A 25,125-nucleotide genomic window follows, 5' to 3' on the forward strand; every position below is an offset into this window, starting at 1 on the left:
TGCATGCGTCTACTGACACGTGAGGTCTGTGTATTTAAAGCCTGACGTATCTTTTTAGTATTAAAATCAGGATCTCGATTCATGCCTTTCTATAATTGTGTTTTTATGTGACATGAATTCCTCTGTTTGCATTTGTAGGACAATCCACTGCATTAAAGCTGAAGGCTTAATCAGTCATAATCAGTATGCAGCTACGTGGAGACATTGGCATAGATTTCTGGGAAAAATGTAGAATAAAAGCAGACTTTAAAGATCCCATATCATGGTCATTTGGGTTTCTACTAGACCATGTTTACAATCTTTAATGTCCAATAAACACGTTATTTTTTTCATCCTGTCATTCTAAATATACCTGTGTTCACCCTCTGTCTGTAACGCTCCGTTTTAGTGCTTGTCTCTTTAAGCAAAGAAAGCCCAGTCTGCGCTAATTGGTCAGCATTGTAGTTTCCTTTTAGCAAAACACTGAAATTAATTTCCTCTGGTTGAACGGAACGAGTGTCTTGTAAACGCCGCCTTTGTCGAAGATGAGAGTAATACATTTTGCCGTCTGTAGTCTAAGGTTCGGACAGCAGCCCGCGTGTTGTTATGATCCTCACAAGCTGAACAAGACAACAGGGTTTGTTTACGCTAGTAACTTAATGTACTTGGTGTGATAATGTCAGTATTGCATGTCCGTTGTGTCATGTTCATTTGTGGATTATACAGTGCACATAGCCAAAGTTACATCACAGTACCTGTGACATTAACTGCCCGCAAATTAAAACCTGCAAACGTTAGCCCAGTGCCTGACAGCAATCAGTGATCGAGTCAGATGGAGTACAAGTAGCCTACTGTAAGGCCTTATGTAATATTTACACTGCTCTATTCCAGTAGATAAATGTATGTCTTGGGAATGAAATACATTTTTTTTTCATAAAGGCTAATTTTCAGGCGGGTGTCTTCTGGGTTACAGTGGAATTACAGGTTGTTGTTGCTGTCTCAGATTTTGTTCAAACCTTGGCTATATCAAGATTGTGTCCCAAAACCAAGGCCTGGAAAACATTTCTGTTGAAATTCTATGTCTTCATATTTTCAGCCCTTGAAATTACTTTGGCTTTACAGCCTGAAAATCACATTACCTGGGCAGCAATATTTGGACATTAATATATTGAAAAGTATTATTCATATTCATAGGCAGCCCAAACTTTGTAGGGTGGAAGACAAACATGTCAATATGACATTACAAGTTTGTACAGCAACAGCAGATTTTAAAACAAGTGGGGAAAATGCTGTGTGGGGTAATTGTTTTCACATTGAGTCAGGCAGGTTAGATAGCAAGTATCTACTTAGACAGTGATACATTTTGAAAATAAATACTTAAATATTGGATTCTTCTGCTATTACGAAACACAATTTTGGCTGTTCATAGCATTATCTCTTTGAATGTGATAAAAACACTATGTATTGGTATGTAATTTACACTGATGTAAGGTGCTGTAAAAGCTTTAAAATGGACTTTGAAAGTGCTTGAAAAGTTCTTGAATTTGACCTTGGAAAAGTGTACGAACCCCGATATAGTATAGTTGTGACATCACGACTGTACGGACATACCGACTGCTTGTTTTGAGGAACCGTTTCTGGATACAGGCTGTGTGCATTTCTCTGTGGATTGAGCGTTTCAATACTTTCACATTTTATTTTTCATATAGCACCTGCTAATCCAAAAAAGACATGAAAATCTCACTTTTTACAAAATGGGACCTTTAAAGGTATTTGGTATTCAACAATCAAAAGCAAAACCACTCACTTTGTGTGCTTTTATTTTGCAGTAAGTGTGTTTTAGAAGAGAAGGAATGAGCGTCCAGCCCCACATTACGCTGCTTACTAGGCTGAAAAGCTTAAAAAAAAAAATTAAAAAAAAAAAAAAAAGGTAGGAGAACATAAATCAGTGAGGGTAAAGTGGCTTTAGTGTGCAAATCCTGCAGAAACAGGGAACAGATTGTGCAAATAATGCTTCTCTAAGGCATATCCACATCCCTCCCTTCAGGATCGGATGATTAATGAGCTCTCTGATTTGAAGTCTGGATGCCCTTGATTGATATGAAAATTAATTTCCCTATGTTCAATCGCTGCTGTTAAAAGAAGTTCTGATCGCTGGTCGCTGTTGTTAAGGTCAGCGTCTGTTTTAAAGTGAGGACTTTGATTGTTTTGAGGCATTAACAGATTTTTTGGGGAGTTAAATTATGTGAACTTCAGCAACGTCAGCAACCAATGGGTGCTCTCCCTTAAGCACCAAACAGGAAGCGGCAAACGGCTAGGACAATGTTGTTTGTGGTTGCTAAGCATTAGATGTGAGTTGCTGTCAGACTTCTTTTCAAAGTCTTTGATTAGTTTCGCCGTGGATTATTTCCTGGATGAATAGATGAGACGTTTGGTCCCTTACATGTCCGAAAATTGTGAAACTTAGATCAGATTCCTTTTTAAAAATGAAATATGACTCAAGGTTCTCTTACAAAAGAAGGCATCCCAAGTCTTAAGGTCATTTGGTTTTAGAGTTACTAAATAATTAACAGTAAATTAACTTTTTTTCCCTTCAAATGTCTTGTTTTGTCCTCAACTCAAAGATATTCAGTTTACTGTCCCAGAGCAGAGAAGATAGTTGGCGATTAATTTAGTAGTCAACAACTAATCAATTCATCTTTGAAGCTCTATAGTTTCACATTCAAACCAACAACAAATGTTCTTTTACTTCAGTTTTTGCTGCTTTGTCATCATATCCAGTGGGGAGAACAAGTATTTGATACACTGCTGATTTTGCAGGTACTTACAAAGCATGTAGAGGTTTTTAATTTTTATCATAGGTATACTTCAACTGTGAGAGACAGAATCTAAAACAAAAATCCAGAAAATCACATTTTATGATTTTTTTAAATAATTATTTTGCATTTTATTGCATGACATTGACACAATATGTCCCAGATTAAACAAAAGAATGTAGGGCCCCTATCTTGTACCCAGCGGAGCGCAAAGCCCAACGCAAGTGTCTTTACTATTTGAAGACTGTCCAGCGCTCACGTCGTTTAAACAGCAAATGCACCTGCACCCATCTGTGCGCCCATGGGCGTGCTGGTCTTACAGGGAGGTGTGTTCAGGTGCATTCTGGGCATGCTGGTCTTACAGGGAGGTGTGTTCAGGTGCATTCTGGGCATGCTGGTCTTACAGGGAGGTGTGTTCAGGTGCATTCTGGGCATGCTGGTCTTACAGGGAGGTGTGTTCAGGTGCATTCTGGGCATGTTTGTCTTATAGGGAGGTGTGTTCAGGTGCATTCTGGGCATGTTTGTCTTACAGGAAGGTGTGTTCAGGTGCATTCTGGGCGTGTTGCTATCTTGAGGCAGCAGGACATGATCACACCATTGACCAACAAAAACATGGTCTAAGTTCAATAATGCAACATTTAATTATAATAACAGAGAATTTGTAAAATGGGCCTCGGGTTATGCGCAGCGTGTACACACTATGCTTGTTACACACACAGGGACACACACTATGCTTGTTACACACAGGGACGCGCAGCAGCACAAACACACACAGAAGATTACATATAAAATATGACGGTGCAAATCCTCCATCATAACAATGCTCCAAGGTCCAAAGGTGCCTGGCTGTTAAAGGGAATGGGAGATGACTTCTGATTGGTTGATTGCATGTTACGCTCAGAACACACCCCTGATTAATGAAGACACTACGTAAAACCCTTTAGGACCATGCGCCCGACGCTCTGACCTTTTTTTCGGCCGTCTAACTAGCAAAAGTGGATTTGGACACGCCCTCAACGCACCTGCACCAGGTGCTTAAATCCTTAAAGTAGGGACCAGAACGTGAGACGACCAAGGGGACCGCATTGACATTAACGGGATATATTCACTGGGGATGAAAAGAGAGTTGTGTTCTCTTGAACTTTTAGGGTTTTTTAACTTAAAGAAACATTTGCCACAATTGTTTGAGCAAGAGAAGAGGATTACACCGCTCCATGTGTGTGTGGTCTGACTTCAGAGGAGGTTTAAAGAAAGTTGAGAAAGAGGATATAAAGAGTTTCCTTCTCATCCAAAAGTACTCACTGATTTTTAAGCCATTTGGACTGAAAAAAGATGACTTTTGGAGGCTTTTTGACCGTTATTGAAATGAGAATTAATTGAAATTTGATGCTCTTCCAGTCGCTTTATTTGACAGCTGTTTCAGAAATCTGTAATGGCAGCTAATTATTTAAATGCTGCATAGTAATTAGCACACTAAAGTAGAACATCCAAAAAGATATTCATAACTGGTCTGGCAAATGCATTTGGGAATTAGAGGATTGGCAAACATCAATAATGCTTCTCTGATGGAGTAAAAGCCAGACATTATAATATATTATATATTATAATATACAGAAGGGTTGTTTTCTCTCTGACAGTCATGTATTATGGATGTCAAACAACTGGAGTTCAATAACAAGTTTCATGAATTCACTTCACACGTTACTCTTGTCCCTAAAAGTCTAGTCTCACAAAGCCAGCAGAGTGCTGATTGGTTCGCATCTTTCTTTCCCAGCCCGTCCCGAGCCCGACAGCCATTAAGATATTTATGTCCTAGCCTGACACAGTTTTTGTGTGGAAAGCTTTTGTTAACAAACTGTAGGAAGGCGTTCGGAAATGTCAACAGCTGAGTGCATCAGCGCACACTGGCAACAATCACACGTTAATGATCTGTTTAATTTAAAATGTTCAACGTGTCCACCTTTCTCCCAGGGCCGACATTATAAAATGAATAACGGTGGGGTTAAAGTCACGTTTCTGGGGAGCAAGTGAATGAACTTGGCTTTCAGTCGGGGGATTATTTCAGAGACCGCACACACTGGGTACAGAACCTGAACGTATTCCACCAACTCTTCTCCGATCGCATCTACACGTCTGCTTCCTCTTTCTCTATCTCTCTTCTTCCCATGTACCACCACACACACACACCACCACACACACACACACACACACCACACACACACTCCCTCTGAGCTCTCTTAAAGGAGCCGCAGCACCATTTTACACCAAATGCCTTATTGCGCTGATGGTCTATGGACCAAACCCGAACATCATTTCTGATATCTGTCCAAATCGCTCTCTAATTGCCAGAGTTTACTTTCCTTTATCTTGCATCATGAGTCATATTTTCAAAATGTATGCCAAAATTTCACAATTTATGCCGGGATATGCAAACTTATGAGCACAACTGTATGAGGTTTTTTAACATTAATATGAGTTCCCCCAGCCTACCTATGGTCCCCCAGTGGCTAGAAATGGTGATAGGTGTAAATCGAGCCCTGGGTATCCTGCTCCGCCTTTGAGAAAATGAAAGCTCAGATGGGCCAATCTGGAATCTTGCCCCTTATGAGGTCATAAGGGGCAAGGTTACCGCCCCTTTCTTTGCTTAGTCCACCCAGAGAATTTGGCCCACCCATGAGAGTGAGACATCATGGCTTTCATACGAGCAAAGTGGCAGTTGGTCAAGGTAAATAAAACACCTAATCTCCCGGAAAAAAAATTGCATTTAGAGCTTTTTATGTCCTCTGGTAAAACCTCGCGATATATATGGTGAGAAATAAAAAATATTGCAATGTCAGTTTTTTCCCTAAAATTGTGCAGCCCTAGAATCAGGAGCTCGCTGCAAAGCCCAAGCTGCTGTTTATTAAATGTTATTTTAATGTGGGCTCCTGTATTCCTGTATTGTTAATTAAATATAGTTTTGGCTACAAAGCTTTTAATAAATCGGTTTCCCTTTTCAACTTACTTCCACTCTTGTCTGTTTCGGACCAGTGTCTTTATAGAGCCCCAGGTGGGATGTAGAGTCTTCAGGTCTCCCTCCAATGTCCTACGCCACGTATTCTTTGTCGGCCTCTTTTACGTTTAACATCTGGTGTCCAGTGAAGGGCCGTTTGCGTGATGTTTTCTTGCTCTCTACGTATTACATCTCCAATCTATTTCCATCACCTTCTCATAACAATGGTAGCCATGTTGTCATGTTTTTCAAGGAGGGCCTAAAAATAAATCATCACAGAACTGTTGATGTTCTTCCAGTTAGTTATTCTGTTAGTTCAACATCCCAAACAAGCTGCCGTCGTATAGTTTGATTTCAAACCTCGCTGCTCTCCGAGCACGCAGTCGGGCTGATGAATCTAATCTGGTCTCGCAAACTGTAAATCGAGTCCGACTTGTGATCATTCATCTTAATGTCACAGGTTTTTGCATCACTGGGAGACGACGGCGTTATTAACACTTCAGCCACGTTCAGTTGACACATTACTTCTCAGCGGATCAGTGCAAAATACACGGAGTAGGAAGACGCCTACCATCTCAGTCGACAAAGATTTCTAGTTCCTCTTTTTAGATTGCTGCTTTTTGGTTTAGAAACAAATATCTTCTGCTACGGTTCCCCCTCTCATTCCCCCTGCTCTGGCGTTTCCCCCCTCTCATTCCCCCTGCTCTATCGTTTCCCCCCTCTCATTCCCCCTGCTCTGGCGTTTCCCCCCTCTCATTCCCCCTGCTCTGGCGTTTCCCCCCTCTCATTCCCCCTGCTCTGGCGTTTCCCCCCTCTCATTCCCCCTGCTCTGGCGTTTCCCCCCTCTCATTCCCCCTGCTCTGGCGTTTCCCCCTCTCATTCCCCCTGCTCTGGTGGTGTTTCCTAACACTGACCCGTTTTGGTTTGGAATCTGCGTTGTTGTGTTGCAATTCAACAGCTGCAAACAGAGACCTTTGGCAACAGCGACGCCAACGTTTCACCGCCTGATTGGGTCTTATCGGTCACAGCGTCTGGTTCTCTGAGACCTAGACGGTACCATGGCAACCACCATTAGCAGGCTCTTGGAGTCATCAGGCTGCCACATGTTTATGACCACTATTTGAGAAAGTTGATGAGGTTTTGTTTTGGGCATGTTATTAGAGATTAGTTATTCTACTGGAGATAAAAACACTTGGGGCATGGAGATCACTTTTGGCTCAAAACTCTGCTTAAAAACCAGAACGTAGCGATGCAAATGTAGACGTAGCGATGCAAATGTAGACGTAGCGATGCAATTGTAGACGTAGCGATGTAAATGTAGACGTAGCGATGTAAATGTAGACGTAGAATGCAAATTTAGACGTAGCGATGTAAATGTAGACGTAGCGATGTAAATGTAGACGTAGCGATGTAAATGTAGACGTAGCGATGTAAATGTTGCCAAAATAAACCATCGTTTTTGTAATCATGTCATGAGCATAAACAGCCCACGGACTAAACATTTACACTCGTTGTGAAGTCAAAACTTCATCGTCAAGGATTCAATTAAATGGCAACTTTTTTTTTAACAAATCAAAGTCAAATGTGAGCGATGTCAGCTCGTTAAATGTAAATATGTTCTAGTGTCTCTGTGACAGTAAATGGCGTCCATTTGAGGACGTCATCTTGGGCTTGGGAAACACTGATCAGCATTTTCCAACAGTTTCTAACATTTTAGAGGCCAAACAACCAAAATAATAAATATAATCCTCAGATTAATCAACAAGGAAAATAATTGTTAGTTGCAGCCCTTAAACAATGCAAACAATAAGAAAATAAATAGGTGAAAGAGGGACTCTCCGTTACTCATTAATTCATTTGTCAAGAGCAAAAGCAATAATGGATGCACATAGTCAATGACGCCGCCGGCAGGGCTGAGGTTCATGTTTGTTAATAAGCGTCGATAATGACTCCCTCTTCAATCCAAGCATTTACTAGTGAGACATGCAAATAATTGACTGGAGGTAAAAAAAAATATATATATATTTTTACATCATTGTCCTGATTCCAGTGCGATACGCTGATAAACAGACCTGAGCTTCACTTTTGTGCTTCATTCAGGTTACGTCGGAACAGGTGGAGGAATAGGGTGATATATCCAGGGATACATATTTAGTATATATATATACCAAATATGTAAATATTTAACTGGTTGTCTATTTTAATGATCAGTTAGCAAGTGTTTAAAGCCGATTTCAATCCAGCTCTGTGTCATCTTTGTGTGGGTGTGAAGTGTCTAGAGCTGCAAAGATTAATCAATTAGTTGTCAACTGTCAAATTAATCGCCAACAGTTTTTATTAGTCGAAAGTAAGTAAGTAAGTAAGTAAACGTTTATTTATAAAGCACCTTTCACAGGTATAGGGCCACAAAGTGCTTCACAACAAAAACATTAATATCATAAAATACACACAATAAAAGCATAGACAGTACATGATCATATCAACCCACAAGTAGCTAATTGAAAGCCTGAACAAATAAATGTGTCTTTAGTCTGCATTTGAAGGCATCAACAGAATCAGAAGAGCGCATAGACGGTGGAAGGTCATTCCACAACCTAGGGGCAACAGCCTGAAAACATCGGTCACCTCTAGTACGGTAGCGAATGCGTGGAACCGTCAGCAGGTTCTGATCCACAGACCCCAGAGCACGCACAGGGGTATAACGCTGAATCAATAGTCAGTTTGAGTCTTTTTTGAACTGAATAAAAACAGCAGATTATTCTGTTGAAAACGCCAGAACCAAACAACGTTTGGCTTTTTTGGCCTTTGACATGGAATTCGGGCCCAAGTGTAAATTAGTTAGACTACATTACATTATTTACAGTAAATCCCTCAGCGCTCTCTACCGAGCCTGTTTGTAACTGTTGGGCTATGTTACGAACGCGCTAATCTAACCAGGCTCGTTAAAACCTCCACCAATAAAGGTGGAGGTTAACAAAACAAAACCCTATGCCTCCTTTCCCCTACGTGTTGCATTCAATGTGAGTGTGAGACTAACCAACCTGGGGGTGTGTGTGTGTGTGTATATGTGTATGTATCTGATCTGTATCTATTATCTCTCTCTCTCTCTCTCTCTCTCTCTTCTGTGTGTGTGTGATCTGTATCCATTATCTATCTCTCTGTCTATATATATAGATATATATCTATGTAAACAACTAGTAAGCTAAACTCTATCTGTGATAGAAGCTGTGTTCTCTTCAGATGGCCTCTGATAGATGCCTCCGTACAATCATTGTGTGCGATTCTTTATTGATCGCTTTTCACCTGAAGGTCAGCCAAACAGAGCAGCACTTTGTAAAGCTGTGGATTCAGTTGTTTGTTGAGAAAGCTGGAGTCGGTTTATTAAAGTAGAACAAGATGATCAGAAGCTACAGTCTACCGAACAAATACATGTACATTTCTCCATCCTCAGGTCAGGCAGTTTGTTTCATTAATGCAGGTTTCATTCTCCACTTTGTTTGCATTTTGTTGAGAAAACATTTTGTGCTGAAACTACAGGATAAATTAATCTCACTACACATCTAACTGACAGAAAACAAATAAGAAGTGGAAAGGAATTGCATCACTTGCAGTTTTGAATGATAAGGCCGACAATATTCTTAAAAAATTATAGACACAATGTACTGTGTGTCTCTCAATACTTTATGACTTACAGTCTGTGTCTCTCTGCTTGCAGCCCATTGGTTCCTACTGAAGATGTAAATCTAACTTGAAAACACAACTGTATACGAGGCTTGGGCCGGTGCAAACATTTTGAAACCGGTTTGATATCCTGCCAAACTGGATTTCACCACTACGTGTCTTAGCTGATCATGAGTGAGACTGATAAGAGAGTCCATAATGAGTGTAGAGACTCCAGACCACATGGTGGCGGTAATGCAACTTTTAGTTATGACTTATTACTGCAGCATGTTATGATAAGTCTTTGGTTAGGTGTTAACACGGCGTGGAGCGCCTGGTGCAGGTGCCTTTAGGCTGTGTCCAAATCCACTTTTTCTAGATTGAGGGCGGAAGAAAAGGGTCTGTGCGTCGGGCGCATGGTTCTAAAGGGTTGTTCTTAGTGTCTTCATTAATCAGAGGTGTGTTCTGGGCGGAACATGCAATCAGCCAATCAGAGGTCTTCTCCCATTCCCTTTTCCCTTTTCACACGCGCACACACATGTGTGCGTGTGTGTGTGTGTGTGTGTGTGTGTGTGTGTGTGTCCGCTGTGCATGAGCCTAGCATCATTTTACTGATTTTCTGTTAAAATAACAATGAAATGCTGCGTTACTGACTTTAGACCAGGTTTTTGTTGGTTAAGGCGAGATCACTTCGCGCTGCCTCAAGATAGCAATATGCCCAGAATGCACCTGAACACACTTCCCTGTAAGACCAGCACGCCCATGGGCGCATTTAGCGATGCGAGGGCTGGACAGGAAATTGACAATTGCGTCGTTCTTAATCTAGTAAAGACACTGAACACAAATGCAGGTTCAACCCGAAAGCATAACATTACCGGTTTAGCCTCCTAAAGCGGACCAGTCTAGTGAAACTGTATTTTTTTTCTCAAACAAAACAGAGCATTTGTGAATAATCCACATTTACTGCTCTGGTAAGTATTTGTGGTTGCAGGACGGTGTGTGTGTGTGGAGTTGAGTCAGAATAAACTCTCGTTTTCTTTGACTCAGTTGAATGTGTGTTTTGGTTAATGTCTCCAAAGACAGTGGCTGTAGTGTAAAGTTATCTTTAAAATAACATCCGAAATATCCAGTTGGTTAGCAGTGCACCAGTACCTGGAGTCAGCAGGTTGTACTGGCCTACTAGTGCATTGGCACAGTAATTAAACATTACAGCCTTCTTTAATTAAGCTCCCTTCTCCCTCGTTCCAATGCAGCATAGCAAATTACTAATTATCTGCTCAGAACTATCATCACCAGCCAAACGTTTTGCAGAGGCAGGATGCATGTTAATGAGTTTTTCCTGTGTTTGAATGTCTAAATCCCTTTTTAAATACAGACATCTGGCCTCGGCCTCAGTCGTCTGACCACATATGGCTCTTAGAGAACGGGGCAGAGCAGAATTCAAATGTAGCTGAGAGTAGTCTTTGTGACATTTTGAAAGCTCATTTGTCAAACTTTCAGAGAGCCTTTAAAAGATGAACTCTTTTTCTATCAAATATCATTCAAGTGGTCTCATGTAAAGGTCCCATGGCATGAAAATGTCACTTCATGAGGTTTTTTAACATTAATATGCGCTCCCCCAGCCTGCATGTGGTCCCCCAGTGGCTAGAAATGGTGAGAGGTGTAAACCGAGCCCTGGGTATCCTGCTCTGCCTTTGAGAAAATTAAAGCCGAGATGGGCTTATCTGGCATTTTGCCCCTTATGAGGTCATAAGGGGCTCTGTCCGCCCAGAGAATTTCGCCCACCCATGAGAGAGAGACATCATGGCTTTCAAATAAGCAAAGTGACAGTTGGTCAAGCCCACACCCCCCAGCGTCCACCTTGTCTCTCCTCCTTAAAAGCTACAGACACAGAAATGGCACATACTAAGGAAAGCTCATTGTGGGACTGGCTCTAGTGGCTGGAATTCTGCACCAAGGCAGAATTTTGGGAAAGAGACTTCAGATACAGTATTAGGGGACCACTAAGGTCTATATAAAAGAGACTTCAGATACAGTATTAGGGGACCACTAAGGTCTATATAAAAGAGACTTCAGATACAGTATTAGGGGACCACTAAGGTCTATAAAAGAGACTTCAGATACAGTATTAGGGGACCACTAAGGTCTATATAAAAGAGACTTCAGATACAGTATTAGGGGACCACTAAGGTCTATATAAAGAGACTTCAGATACAGTATTAGGGGACCACTAAGGTCTATATAAAAGAGACTTCAGATACAGTATTAGGGGACCACTAAGGTCTATATAAAAGAGACTTCAGATACAGTATTAGGGGACCACTAAGGTCTATATAAAAGAGACTTCAGATACAGTATTAGGGGACCACTAAGGTCTATATAAAAGCATACAAGAGCACCATGTCTTGGGACTTTTAAGGTATTGATCCAGTCATTAGGCCTTTCTCTTGTTGTGTTATTGAGCGGCTGCAGACGTGTTAAAGAGTCTCTACAACATTTGTCTTTACAACTTTGAACAGGCTGTTAGTCGGGTCAGTTTCTGAGCATTGTTTTTAAACATATCTCTGCTTTCTATTTCTCACATGGAGTCACTCGCATGCCGAAGCTTCCACTCTGTTTCTATAAGACTAGGGGTGTCAAGATTTTGATTTTGAAGGAACAGAACAAGCTTTCAGTTTTGACTCAAACTCAATAGCAGGATCTGCGATTCCCACAGTATTTCTTTCTCTCTCTACCCCCGTCAACTTGGGTTCATCCAAAGAAGTAAAAAACATGCAGCTAAAGACACAGGGTGGGGTTAGCTTAGCGTTACAAAGATGAGCTCCTGCTTTATTGAAGTTACCAGGCGGTGACATTTTGTGAGTAAGTTATGGACACAAACAATGAAGGTAAAGCATGTGGGGCTCCGACGGGACTTTGTAGTGCATTCATGAGCACCTTGGTAAACTAATGGTGCATTCAGTTGCACTCTTCAGAAAGTCAAAACTGAACAACAAAAGTAAAGAATGGAAGACACCCCAATTGGGAACACATCCGTATTCCCTCTGGAGCAGCTGGAAGATGTGGCTGGGGAGAAGGTCGTCTGAATTGTATGAAAACTGATAGATTATTCACACGCCTCCAGTTTGTTCCCACCGAAATTCCAAAAGGCGTTTTGCATACTTCATATTTTAAATTGTCTGTTCTAGTTCATTACAAAGATAACAGACGTTAGAAACCATCAGCCTCTTGAAGCTGTAAAGCTCATTAAACACTCTTAACTAATTCACGGTCCATAAAAATCAAAATGCATGATTTTATTTCACAGTTGAATAGTCATTAATTGCAGAATGCAGAAATTGCAGAGTCTGTTTATTACAATGTCACTTCTTTTTTTTAGATGTGCAGGAGTTTCATCAGACAGCTGCTTCTTGATATTAATACCAAATGTGCTGTTAATATTCCAGTCATACTGCAGCCGGCTGATGAAGTAAATGGGATTTTGAATGTTGAGCTATTTTTCATACTTTTATATATGTTTCTGTTTGAATTGCAATAATTGCCAAACCTGATCCTGTAGAACCTAATTTTCTAGTCTTGTGCACATGAAGATCTTCCAGCTCCCACTTGTCTTTATAACACAATACCAATGTAAAGTAGCGACAGTCTGTCAAGCTCAGTTAATCACTTTATTTGGACTACTAATGAATAAGGAAATCCCTGCCGCACTGGATCTGCCTCTCGCAGGTTTACATTACTTGTAGCTTCCCCGCAGAATGACTCAGCTGCAACGCACGGAGCTAGTTTGCTTTCCCTTGTTAACGTTAGTCAAAATGTGAGCTTGTCAATGTTTTTCTGCTCAGCAGGAGAAGATTAATACAAGCTGTGACTGCCAGCTCATACCTGCCCTGTGAAGGATGTTGCTGTCATTAGCAACATTGTTCGGATTACAGTGTTTTATGGCTTTCTGTCGCTTAGCAGATACTGTTGGCAATAGAAGCGGATTAAATGAGCTCGGGCTGCAACACATTTATATTCCATTAAAATTAATGTGATTGTTTTTTTTTTTTATTAGTTCAGTCGATGTCATGAACATGAACGAGAGAGAAGGCGAGGTCTTGAAAATGCTTGTTTTGTTCGACCAAATGTCCAAAACCTCAAAAGTATTAAATGAGAGAAAAAAACGCAAATCAACTAATTTGATTGTCATCTAATTGGTGAACACCTAAACTTTTTACAAGATCAACAGCTGTAAGATTGAAGGTTTACCCCAAGGGACCACTTTTGGATCTGAAAAGTGAGACTAATGCTGAATTCTATCTAATTTCAAGCAGAGGGCGACTCTACTGGCTCCAGAAAGAAGTCTGTTTCTATACAAGTCTCTGAGAAAATGAGCATACTTCTCACTGATTTATTACCTCAGTAAACACTTTTCATAATGAGTTTCAAGTCTTCTTCAACACACCGTGATCCCAGTTATTTTAGACAATAAAGGCAGGGGATGCTTTAGGCCTGTTAATCAGGACAGAGGCTTAGCGATGCTAACCATGTTAACACCGTGGACATTAAAATGGACCAAGCTGTAATTGGCGGTTGTCCATGTTTTCATCTTAAACTTTGACTCTGTGTGTTTTCACTTCAAAGTTAATTGGAACTTGTGGTCGCCTAGAATTGTCTCGTTCAACTTTCGGGAACACCTTGTCAGCCGAAGCTAGCTAGCATTAGCTGGTAATTTGAGGGATGGTTTGCTGATTTTCTGTACTCACATACGTGCAGATAAATGGTGGAGATGCACTTATACTCGCTGGTAAATATCCGCTGGATGACTCGTTTTCAGAAGGGTTGAAAATCGTTGACTTTCCCTTTTTAGCGTCATTGAAGCCATACACAACACTGGCTTAGTTGCGCTTTTCTCCCCAGCTCCACCCTTTTGTCCAAATACTGTATGTCACTTCTGGCTCCAAAATACCAAGATGCCAACGGCCAAAATGCAAAGTCCTGGCTTCAAAAACGGTCGTCCATAAAACAATGCGTGACATCACTGATGCTACGTCCATTATTTTTACAGTGTATTGTTTACCCATTATGTTTACCTTCCCATAAAAGAAGATTGTTTGAAAATAAAAAACACAAATTGCACAGACACAAAATGTATTGTTATTTTCTAATGGTAGTTTCAGGTGATATTTGTCGTAGAACAATTCTTCGTAAACGGTACACTGTCTTTGAAGCGATTCTCTGTTACCAGCATATTTTCTCAACAATTTTACATTTAAGTGTTTATATGGAAGCATTAGACCTGGGAAGTGCTGACCTGAAGTTAATGTAGCATGCAGTGGCACACAGCTAAGCTGTAAACTGCCTTTATAGCAGGAAAAGTAATTTGAGGAAATGGCTGCAGGTGAAAAGTTGTTCCTGTTTACAACAATAACGGCAATTTAAAAGGTTAATGTCAGTCAAAAGTGGCTGATAGCGTGGATAAAGACTGCTGGTAGATATCAACTGGGAGTATCGGCAACTTAATCACCCCTCTCAGGTGAGAGGGGTGAGAGGGCCCCTGCCCCTGCAGTGGCCAAGGGCAGTAGTAGCACAGATAGTCTGAGTCAGCAGCGGATGAATGGCTGCTTGTTTAATCTTTATTTTCTCAGAGAAGATTTGCTGAGCGGGCTTGTTCCTCATGCCTGCAAACACAGTCCCAGTACTCTGTTGGACGCTGAGCAGTAATTCAGCTCAGGATTAAGTGCCTGGCCTAAGTGTGCCGGAACACCGTGTCACCACTGCCCACAAGGTTGATCAGGTTAAAAAACAGGTTAAAGAGATCTCTTCGTGGTCCTGTTTTGTTTGTATGAATTTAAAGCGCCCATCTTATGCTCATTTTCAGGTTCATAATTATATTTAGAGGTTGTACCAGAATAGGTTTTTCCTCTTTCACTAATCCCCAGTGGGGAAATTCCAATTTACACTCTGCGTACACACTTTGTTAGTAATCACACACAGGCCTGAACTCTATATACACACACACACACACACACACGTCCAATACATGCACTAATGGAGAGATGTCAGAGTGAGTGGGCTGCCAGCTGGACCAGCACCCTGAGCGGGTGGGGGGGCACGATGCCTTGCTCAAGAGCACCTGGCAGTGCCCAGGAGGTGAAGTGGCATCTCTCCAGCCACCAATCCACACTCCGTACTTTTTAGTCCATATAGGGACTTGAACCAGTGACCCTCCGGTTCCCAACCCAACTCCCTACAGATTGAGCTACTGCTGGTTTCATTTTCAAAAAACACTGCTGCAGCTCCTCTTTTCACCCTGTGTTGAGCTCTCTGTTTTAGCTGCAGAGTGAGGCATCTCACTTCTATGTCTTCTACTTCTACATCTTTGTTGGAAGTGACACATACGCAGTAGCTAGGTACTGCGCTACTAGCTAGAAGCTAGCGCTGTTAGCGGTTAGCCACCTCATTCTCAATGGCAAAACACTGCTACAACACACAAAAGTAAAATTAAATGAGAATTAAATTCATAAAAAAAAAAAATTAAATATTAAACATTTAACTATTTTGACAAATTGAAATTTTGAAAAATTAAATTTTGAAAATTAAATTTGATTTGAATTTCAAATTTTTAAATATCAAATTTTAAAAAACCAAGTCGTGAACAGGGTGAATCGAGATTGGTATTTTATAACGATTAATCGTGCAGGCGTACTGCTAACTAATATCTTCAACGTCGCCAAAACCCCCCCACAAATCAAATCCCCTACAAACGTTATCTGTATGGAAATTAACACCTCTGCTGAAATGTTAAATTTGTTGATGATCCGACACGAGACAACACTGTCTCTCTCTCTCTCTCCTCTCTCTCTCTCTCTCTCTCTCTGCGTGCACACACACACACACACACACACACACACACACACACACACACACACACAACACACACACACACACACACACACACAGGTGTTTGATTAACCCAGATATTTTGATTAGCTCTCATCATGGGCCGGGTGAGTAGCTCACGGCCATGAGTCCATGAGGCTGATGTCTGTGTGATTACCAGTACTCCAAATGTTCATTGTGAAATCATGTGATTACATTCTGAATCTGCAGTGTTCTCCGTCAGGTAACTCAGTAGGTAAGTAGTAGGGTATACAGGCTGTACACAGGAGTTGCATACGAAGTGGTTTGGGGGTCTTTATTTACATAATTGTGGGGTACAATTTGGTTTTGATGAATTCTACAAGCAGCAATACTACAGGCCATGTAATCGACCCGTTCCAAACAGGAACATTTTCAACGAGCACCGCACCAGTCCAACTAAAGGAGGACATGGGCTTTGCAATCAAACTATAGCTTACGGGAAAAAGGAATAAACAATGCATACTTAAAAGGATTTGCATGCCATTAGTATTCCCTGACATTGTTGGCAGTGACTCTGGCTGAAGGAGCAACAAAAATGTTTGCAGATACATTTTCATACACCTAGACAACACGAGAGACTCTCATAATGCTGTTTTAACACCCTTTATTTTTAAATCGAGGGAACCTTTCAACGCGGCCCTGCTGTGCATGTTGTTAATATTGACAGGTAAGTATTAGGCATAGCTGTTAATGTCCGTTTGGTACGGAGAAGGCTACTTGTTCCGTACAAGTTACTTCCTGTCAGAGTTGTTTGGAGGAGCAGATCGTCGGGGTGAATCCACACGGGCCGGACTTCATTCATACACCAATATTTAACGTGTCTTGAACTGAAAACCCAAACTAGAACAGTCCGTTGCACTGTGATTACTCTTGTGTCGTCCCAAAGCCGACTTTAATTAAATGAGGTGACTCTGAATAATGAAATAAAGTGAAAACCCCGAGCAAAACCCGACTCTCAGTACTATCTGTAATAATCTGACTCGGGAGTTTTTTAGGCCAGGGACCCCTTAGCTCACAGAGAGACAGAGTAGGGACTCAATTGAGTTGCATATTAAACTGGGCAGAAAGGATGAAAAAAAAAAATATATAAATGTTTTTATAAATCATGTTTTAATGTTAAACATACATGTGGAAGGTATGAAACTGTATGGATACCATAGTGGCTAGCTTACCTATAGTAAACTTATCTTCAATGTGTATTTAATTTTTTTGTGCACAAATAGGCCAATTTATCTTTTCTATTATGTAATACGTTAGATTGTCAGAGATTTTCAGCCCCCCTGCAGTAACTCTGAGGACCCCTCATAGGGGTGACGGACCCCGTGTTGAAGATCTCTCATCTAACTTATTAGGAGCCTGTAAAACGAGGGGCTTTAAAAGTTACATGAAATCATCAAAATTAGATGAATTCAGATGAATTTCTGTCATAGAGAGCAGAAGGGAGAAGAGAAGTTAAACCATAAATTATTAGCTGCAGATATATTTTTTTTGAGACAGAACGAATCTCCTGAGCTCCAGAATCACAGAGAAACCATGACAGATAGCTGCAGTTGTTCCACGTCCGCTCCTCTTCCTCGGCAGCGTTTGAATCTAAACGTGTGCTCTCTCTCTCGGCTGCAGGCTTTTATTTATTTTTTATGCATGCGGCGCCTCATTATGGCGGGGCTGTTTCATGTGTATAACGTGACTAATGAGGGATAGAAAGCTAAGGAAGAAAAAAAAGAAATAACCTCCAACAAGAGATGAAGTCACCCGGGTCTCACTCCCAACTCGTAAGATACTGACGCCTGCTGAAGAGTCCTTGAGCAAGACACAGGCTTCACACCTGCTACTTCTACTGCAGAAACAACAAGATACTGACACAAGATGACGTTACTTGTCTAAATTTGTTCTAATTTCTTTGCGTTAGGGCTTTTTCCTCCTCTTTTGTAAATAGAGTAAATCTCAATTTGGATAATTTGTTCCAATTAGAAGCGAATCGATGATAAAGCTCCAGGAAGCTTCTCATCCAAAGGCCTAGTCGAAGGAAATTACTACAGAAGCCTTGTCATTGTATGGATGTTACACACACACATACACGCACGCACACACACACACACACACACACACACACACGCACACACACACACCCACACATACACATACACGCACGCACCCACACACACACACATATACATACATACATACATACATACAGATATACATACATACATACATACATACATACATACATACATACATACATACATACATACATACATACGCACACCCACAGGCAGACACATCCACACGCACGCACAAACACACACACACACACACAGAGGGGAAAAAACACACTTCTTCAGCACTCTTTGTATTGTGGGAAATTTCCTTGGTAAAAGTATTGAGGTGTACTTTCTAAAGATTTAGTACATTGGAAGTTTTGGGTACCGTTTAAGCAGCTGAGGTGTAACCAGGGGAACCGAATAGGGGGGACAGTCAGGACAATTCCAAGGGCCCATGACTGACAGGGGCCCCATAAAATAGGTAAAAACTAATATAAAATAATTAAACTAACCCAATTAGATTTTTTGTCATGGGGCCCGAAATTCCTGGTGGCGTCCCTGGGTGTAACCATGCATCCAGCTAATGAAAGGAGGCGGGAGATTGAAGATACTTTGAACGTCAACAAGAAGTAACGTCACCCAACATCGCTTAGAGCACCTTTAAAAAATACATATTTTATTATGTTTTCACAGCTGTATACTCCTTGTTTTTCTTTCCTTTAATGTTCTTTGTTTTTTAATGATATGCAGTAGCCTGTATAACAGTGGTGCAGTGGTGACCACATGAATTTCCTACTTTCGGATACCTCGACCCATCCATGTATGGATGTGATGTGATTTCTATGTTTGTTGTTAATCTCTTTGTGAACAAACACGACCAATAAATGCCGCAGAAGTTTCTTTTATTATCCAGTGTGACAGTGAGTCGTAACGGTACAACCACATAAATAAGTAGTTAAGTTAATTCTCTCCGTGCCAGGAGGAACACAAGGCTTGGACATCACTCCTCCACTGGGTTCGGTTTGCAGCTGCACGTCGTGCTGTATTCCACGTGTTCCAGCCTGCACCGTTACGTTCCATTTCCACCATTCACCGCCAAGTTGTTTTTGGGCGGCCTCTTTTCCTTCTTCCTTCAGGTGTCCACCCGTCCACATAAATAAACTTAAGAAATAAAAATTTTCTTTGGGGCTTAAGGACATGTTATTGGATCGGTGTATAAACTATACCAGCATTTTTGGCAGTATCGGAGGCTTTTCCAATACTGGTATCGCTATTGACACATCTCTATTTTTGGTACCCGACCCCGTTGATCTGGCAATGTGAGACTAGTCTTTGTGCAGAAGTTCAGAGTCGACACAGTGAAGTCTGTAATCATCTTGTTTTCTGGACCGTATTGGCAGCGTCTTGTTTACCTGAAGTGCACCATCTGTGTGCACAGACCCTCGCTGAGGCCGTCACAGCCCACCGGGCCGGACAGGCGGGCGGCGGCGGCCCGGGGCCGAGCTGATTGACACAAATACCCACTGAGCTGCTGCAGAGAGACGACCCGCAGACAGTCAGCAGAACGCCAATCAGAGCGTAGCTTCGCCGTCAATCAATTCATAATTTACCCTCGAGAGAGATCGTTGAGGGGGTGACCCTCATTTTCAACGACATTGAGCCAAATCACAAAGAAAAACAAAAACACCACGTTGTCTGGTTTAGATTAGAGGATGGAAAACCTTCTTATGGGTCGGATATTTCCTGCCATCGCTAGGGAGGCTAATTTATGAGACGTAGGGGGACACTAACCCAATTAATTACAATATTTATTACAGAATATTTGGACCTGAACAAAGAAAGAGTTAAAGGAGTCACATATTTCATTTTATTTACTTTTGCCCCTAACCATACAGGCATTTTCTCTATAAATATGTAAAGGAAAGGATAGACTTTATTAATCCTGCACTGGGAAGATTCCTGTAGTATGTAAGATAGCACAAGAAATCGAAAAAAATAAAAATGAGAACAAGTTATAATTATAATAATAGTAATAAATCAAACATATTACAAGCAGAGGTTTGCAGGTTTAAAACCAGATTTTCTAAATTGCCATACAGGCATGAAGTGAGCTGGTTTTAAGGGAGTGCTGTAATTTGTTCCAACACTAAAGTTAAAAGCCGGTTTGTGTGTGAATCCTAATGAGCTGTCATGGGACGGCTCCCCCGGCGGCCCAGTAAGACGGAGGAAGGTGGTCTCAGAGGTAGTGAGTGAGGAGTATTGGACATGAGCTTTTATTGCTCTTAACTGATGTCTTAGTGGTTTAACTGCTCAATTTGTTTGCAGACCCATGAGAAGAACCACATTAAAGGAAGCAGACTCAAGGCTGTAAAGTGGCTTTGATTCAGTTTAGAAGAACCTTTAAGGTCCTAAATAAACCTCTTTCAGGTCTTACTAATAGTCTTCAGGTGTTACTAATATCAATATACTATAATTAGGAACACCTGTGCTTTTCCGGCTATGACAAGTTGAAGTATAATCCAACGGATTAAAAAAGACAAGAATTTTGTCATATGTCTGTATATATACATACATGTCCACCTATACATGAAGAGAAGTTATTTACTTAAAGGTCCTATTACATGTTGCTTTTGGGATGCTTTTATATAGGCCTTAGTGGTCCCCTAATACTGTATCTGAAGTCTCTTTTATATAGACCTTAGTGGTCCCCTAATACTGTATCTGATATCTCTGAAATGTTCATGCCATGTGCCTTTAAATACGACTTGGAAAAGTAGACACACTCTTGTTATATGAGGCTAAAAACACAGTAGGATACTTGGATGCTTTTCTGTTTAATTCACTTCCAAGTTTTCCACTCCACGTGTGTGAAGAACCTTCCCAGCCACTTTTTCAGCCTCTCGACTTGGGTAAGGAGCCTCTTGGTATTCCGGCGGCGTCCGGGCCGAGGCAGCAGCGCCTGCAGCCGGTCGGCAGGGCAGCGGCCGCTCTTCAGATCAAATCGGAGCCAAATCTTCAGCCTCCTCCGCAGGTCATCCCTCCGGCCCGCAGCACAATGGAGCAAAGCTCCGAGAGCAAAATGGAAAAAGACTTTTAAAGTTCACGTCGGGCTTTTGAAAATTACGATGTGGTTTTCCACTGGCTGGGTGGAAGCAGCTGGGGCTTTGTGTGATACCTTAAACTTACTTATCTTTATCTTGAGTTTAGCTTTTTTTTTTTCTCTCATAAAGTTTTGTTCGGAACGACCTTCCCCCACTGCTAAAAAATTCCTAAAGGAAACCGTGTTACCTTCATGCTCCAAGGTTTAATGTGAGCTCATCTTATATTGTAAAGATGACAATGCTTTCCTTGCACAGAAATAGAGAAAATATGAATAGGAAAGTGTGCATGGCTTTGGATTCACCTGATGGAGAATGTGTACTCTTCAAAGATGAAATATCATAAGCTTGGATACAAAAGACAATAAATCAGAGACAGAATGGAGATATGAGCCATGTTTGCAGTTTTACTCAGGTCAGTGTGACCTTATCTAAGATAAGATCTTATCTTTCTTTTATCTTGAGTTTATTCAAGACCGGAGTCGTCCTGGGAACACATAAAATGGAAAAAATGGAAAGAGATGAAGGGGGACGACACGCAGCAAAGGGCTGGAAACGGACCTGGGCCGCTGTGATAAGGACTGAGCCTTAGTACATGGAGCGCAGATAATACCAGAGGAGCTACCGGGGCGCTCCGTCGGTACGTTATAACTTCAGACCCAGTGTACTGTGTACGTGCTCATATTCTCATGACGTATGAAGTTATTTATTTAGTTTTTAAAGATTTTTAGGGGCATTTATTAGGCCTTTTGACATGCATGAAATGGGGGGAAAGAGGGGGGGGAATGACATGCAGCAAAGGGCTGCAGGTCGGAGTCGAACCTAGGTCCCCTGCTTTAAGGAGTAAACTTCTATATATGAGCGCCCGCTCTAACAACTGAGCGGGTTGAAGTTATTTGTTGTTGGGTTTTTTTAGGTTATTTTTGAGGCATTTTTCCCTTTATGTGATAGTGACAGTGGATAGACAGGAAAAGTGGGAGAGAGATGGGGGAGGACACGCAGCAAAGGGCCGCAGGTCGGACTCAAACCCCGGCCGCTGCAAAGGACTCAGCCCACATGGGGAGCACGCTCTCACTGGGTGAGCAAGAGGTCGCCCCCTGAAGTTGTTCTTAAGGATTCATGGAATTGCAAAACAGAGTTCTCCTGTTCCAACTCTAACATATATTGCAGAAACATTTATTATTTATACTCGCTGTAGTAGGCTATTGTGTGCAGGAGTGATACTGCAAGAGTTTTGCAGCAATGCACCACCAACAACATGGTCAATAACCCCAGACTACTTCTAACTATGCAGGCTGTTTTTATTAAGCACTCGTACACACAGCTGCGTAAGAAAAGCACTTTAATTGGTTTATATCTCACGTTTTATTGATGTCAGCATCACATTGACTGCTGCTGTATAACAGCGGGTAGATCCTCATAGGGAGGAGGTCGGGGGTGATGTTTGGCTCCCAACACACAGGGCTTTCAGGCTGGGGAGCGAGTTCATTTCCTGGAAAAAGTGAAGGAGATTAAGTTTTGTGTGTAAATGACTGATGGGAACAACAGTCTTTGACATCGGTCCAGTATTAAGAGAGAAACAAGCTACGGTGTAAGTTAATAGGAGAATTGTGCAGCTTGTATTTACCTTCGCTAAAGTGTTCGTTTTGTCGCTGACAGACTCAGATTAATATTCTAAGTGACTGACAACATTATGTAAAGGATTTCTAAGGAGGGTGACTGTTAAAGAGTGAGATTCTTTTTTTAAACATTAAAACATCTTCAAAATTGCGACTCCATGTAAATAAACCGTCATTCAAGCATCGTAAAACACACTTCATTCAAAGTGGACAGAAACAGGATAAAAATATGAAAAGATGTTTTGAGTCGTCTTTCCACTTTTCCAACCATCACAACTCTAGTTTTGACAACAAACACAGGACTTTGATCCAGGGGACCAGGGTTCATCATGGTCATCAAGAAATTAAAACAGAGGGTTTTTTACCTTGAGGAAGCCAAGGGAGCTACGTCATGTTCTGACCAAAAGTAAAGAAACGTGACAGATGATTTTAAGCCAAAACACTGTTTTTTCAAACTTTTGTGCCTAACCCTAACCAAACAACAACGTGATCTGCAACATTAACGTGAGAACTGTTACTTACTTTGGTTTAGATACGGTTTAAATCTCTCTCTGAGTCGTGACAGAGGGGAGGAATAAATGACCAATATTGTTGTATGGTTTGGAGGACTGCTGAGTACTTTAGCCTTAGGTTGCCTGCTTTTTTCATAACCAGAACTGACTTAAAACCGCACTCTTTATATATATTTTTTTACATTAACCAAGTAATTTTTGTGCCTTGACCTAACCAAACTGCGACCGTTTCACAATGCAAACAGGCCAGAGTGTTTTTTTTCACCCTATAGAATAATTATGGATCTCTACGACCATCTTTCCTTTTGATTATTTAAAGGTAAGAGGCCCCATTGGGCCTTTCCGAGACGCGTCTGTCTGCAGATTGCAAGAGAGGGGCGTAACTTGAAGTTTAAACTTAAGTTGGGGAGAGTTCTGGCCCGGCCGGCTGGAGCTCTCTTTACCTCGTCTCTCTTGTTTGTTTGTAATAGTTTTAGAGAGCTGGGGACTTATTTGATACACTAGTTAGGGCATAGAATCGAATATTGTTAGGGAGTAGTAGTTAGTCACATAGTTTTCAGATTTATCTATCATATAATCAGAATATAAATAAACTAAAGGGAGACTGGCATACAGCCCGATCCGGTTGGGGAGAGTTCTAGCCCGGCCGGGCTGGATCTCTCTTTACCTCGTCTCTCTTGGTTTTGCTATAATAGTTTTAGACAGCGGGGATTTATTTTGATACACTGAGCTCCTCTCTCCTCTATCTTTCTATCTTTCATTTTTTGTGCATCCATGTCCCAGAAATGCTTGTTACTAACCTATTTCTGGGGAGTCATTCCCCGGAGTCCTTATTGTTCTTTTTTCACCAGCATGTTCCCTTGGATCAGAGAGGCTCCGAAATCAGGGTAGCAGCAATCGCCATGGTCCCGCTACACGTTCTGTGATGCCATGTTCAACTGCTACACTGCGGTGCCCTGCTACGTCCTGCAACGTCCTGCTACGTCCTGCTACGTCCTGCTACGTCCTGCTACGTCCTGCTGTGCCTTGTAATGCCAGCACAGCGTCCTGCTATGCCATGAACTACTACAAAGAACTTCTACAAACTACTAATTTTTTTCTATTTTTATTGCCACTCTTCATTCTAACCCCAACCGCCCGTCAGACACCGCCTACCAAGAGCCTGGGTCTGACCGAGGTTTCTGCCTAAAAGGAAGTTTTTCCTCGCCACTGTCGCACTGTTGCTTGCTCTGGAGGAAACTACTTAAACTGTTGGGTCCTTGTAATTCTGGAGTGTGGTCTAGACCTACTCTATCTGTAAAGTGTCTTGAGATACTTTTGTTATGAATTGATATAAATAAAATGAATTGAATGAATTAACCCAGTGTCCAAATCATATGAGATGCTGTCGGTAAAGCTGGACCGGTCTGTGTGCAGACTTTTGACTTCCTCTTCCCATAGGCTACTGGGATTTAGCTATCTGAAAAGGTTGTTTAGGACCAAAATTGGTGCTTCCCCTCGT

The 25,125-nt window shown here is 41.4% G+C and overlaps 2 long non-coding RNA genes across 2 annotated transcripts; one reads left to right on the forward strand and one right to left on the reverse strand.

Annotated features, from left to right (window-relative positions):
- Nucleotides 1-635: 635 nt before the first annotated feature.
- LOC116706840 (uncharacterized) lies at nt 636-21,121 on the forward strand. Its single transcript, XR_004336326.1, has 3 exons — nt 636-647; nt 12,249-12,254; nt 20,990-21,121. It is a non-coding gene; the product is annotated as an uncharacterized LOC116706840 (long non-coding RNA).
- Nucleotides 6,751-24,717, reverse strand: LOC116706847 (uncharacterized). Its single transcript, XR_004336333.1, has 3 exons — nt 24,707-24,717; nt 22,771-22,772; nt 6,751-6,833 (listed from the first exon to the last, which is right to left on the reverse strand). It is a non-coding gene; the product is annotated as an uncharacterized LOC116706847 (long non-coding RNA).
- Between the last annotated feature and the right edge of the window lie 408 nt (nt 24,718-25,125).

This window comes from Etheostoma spectabile, chromosome 18, assembly GCF_008692095.1.
Source record: "Etheostoma spectabile isolate EspeVRDwgs_2016 chromosome 18, UIUC_Espe_1.0, whole genome shotgun sequence".
Lineage (NCBI taxonomy): Eukaryota > Metazoa > Chordata > Actinopteri > Perciformes > Percidae > Etheostoma > Etheostoma spectabile.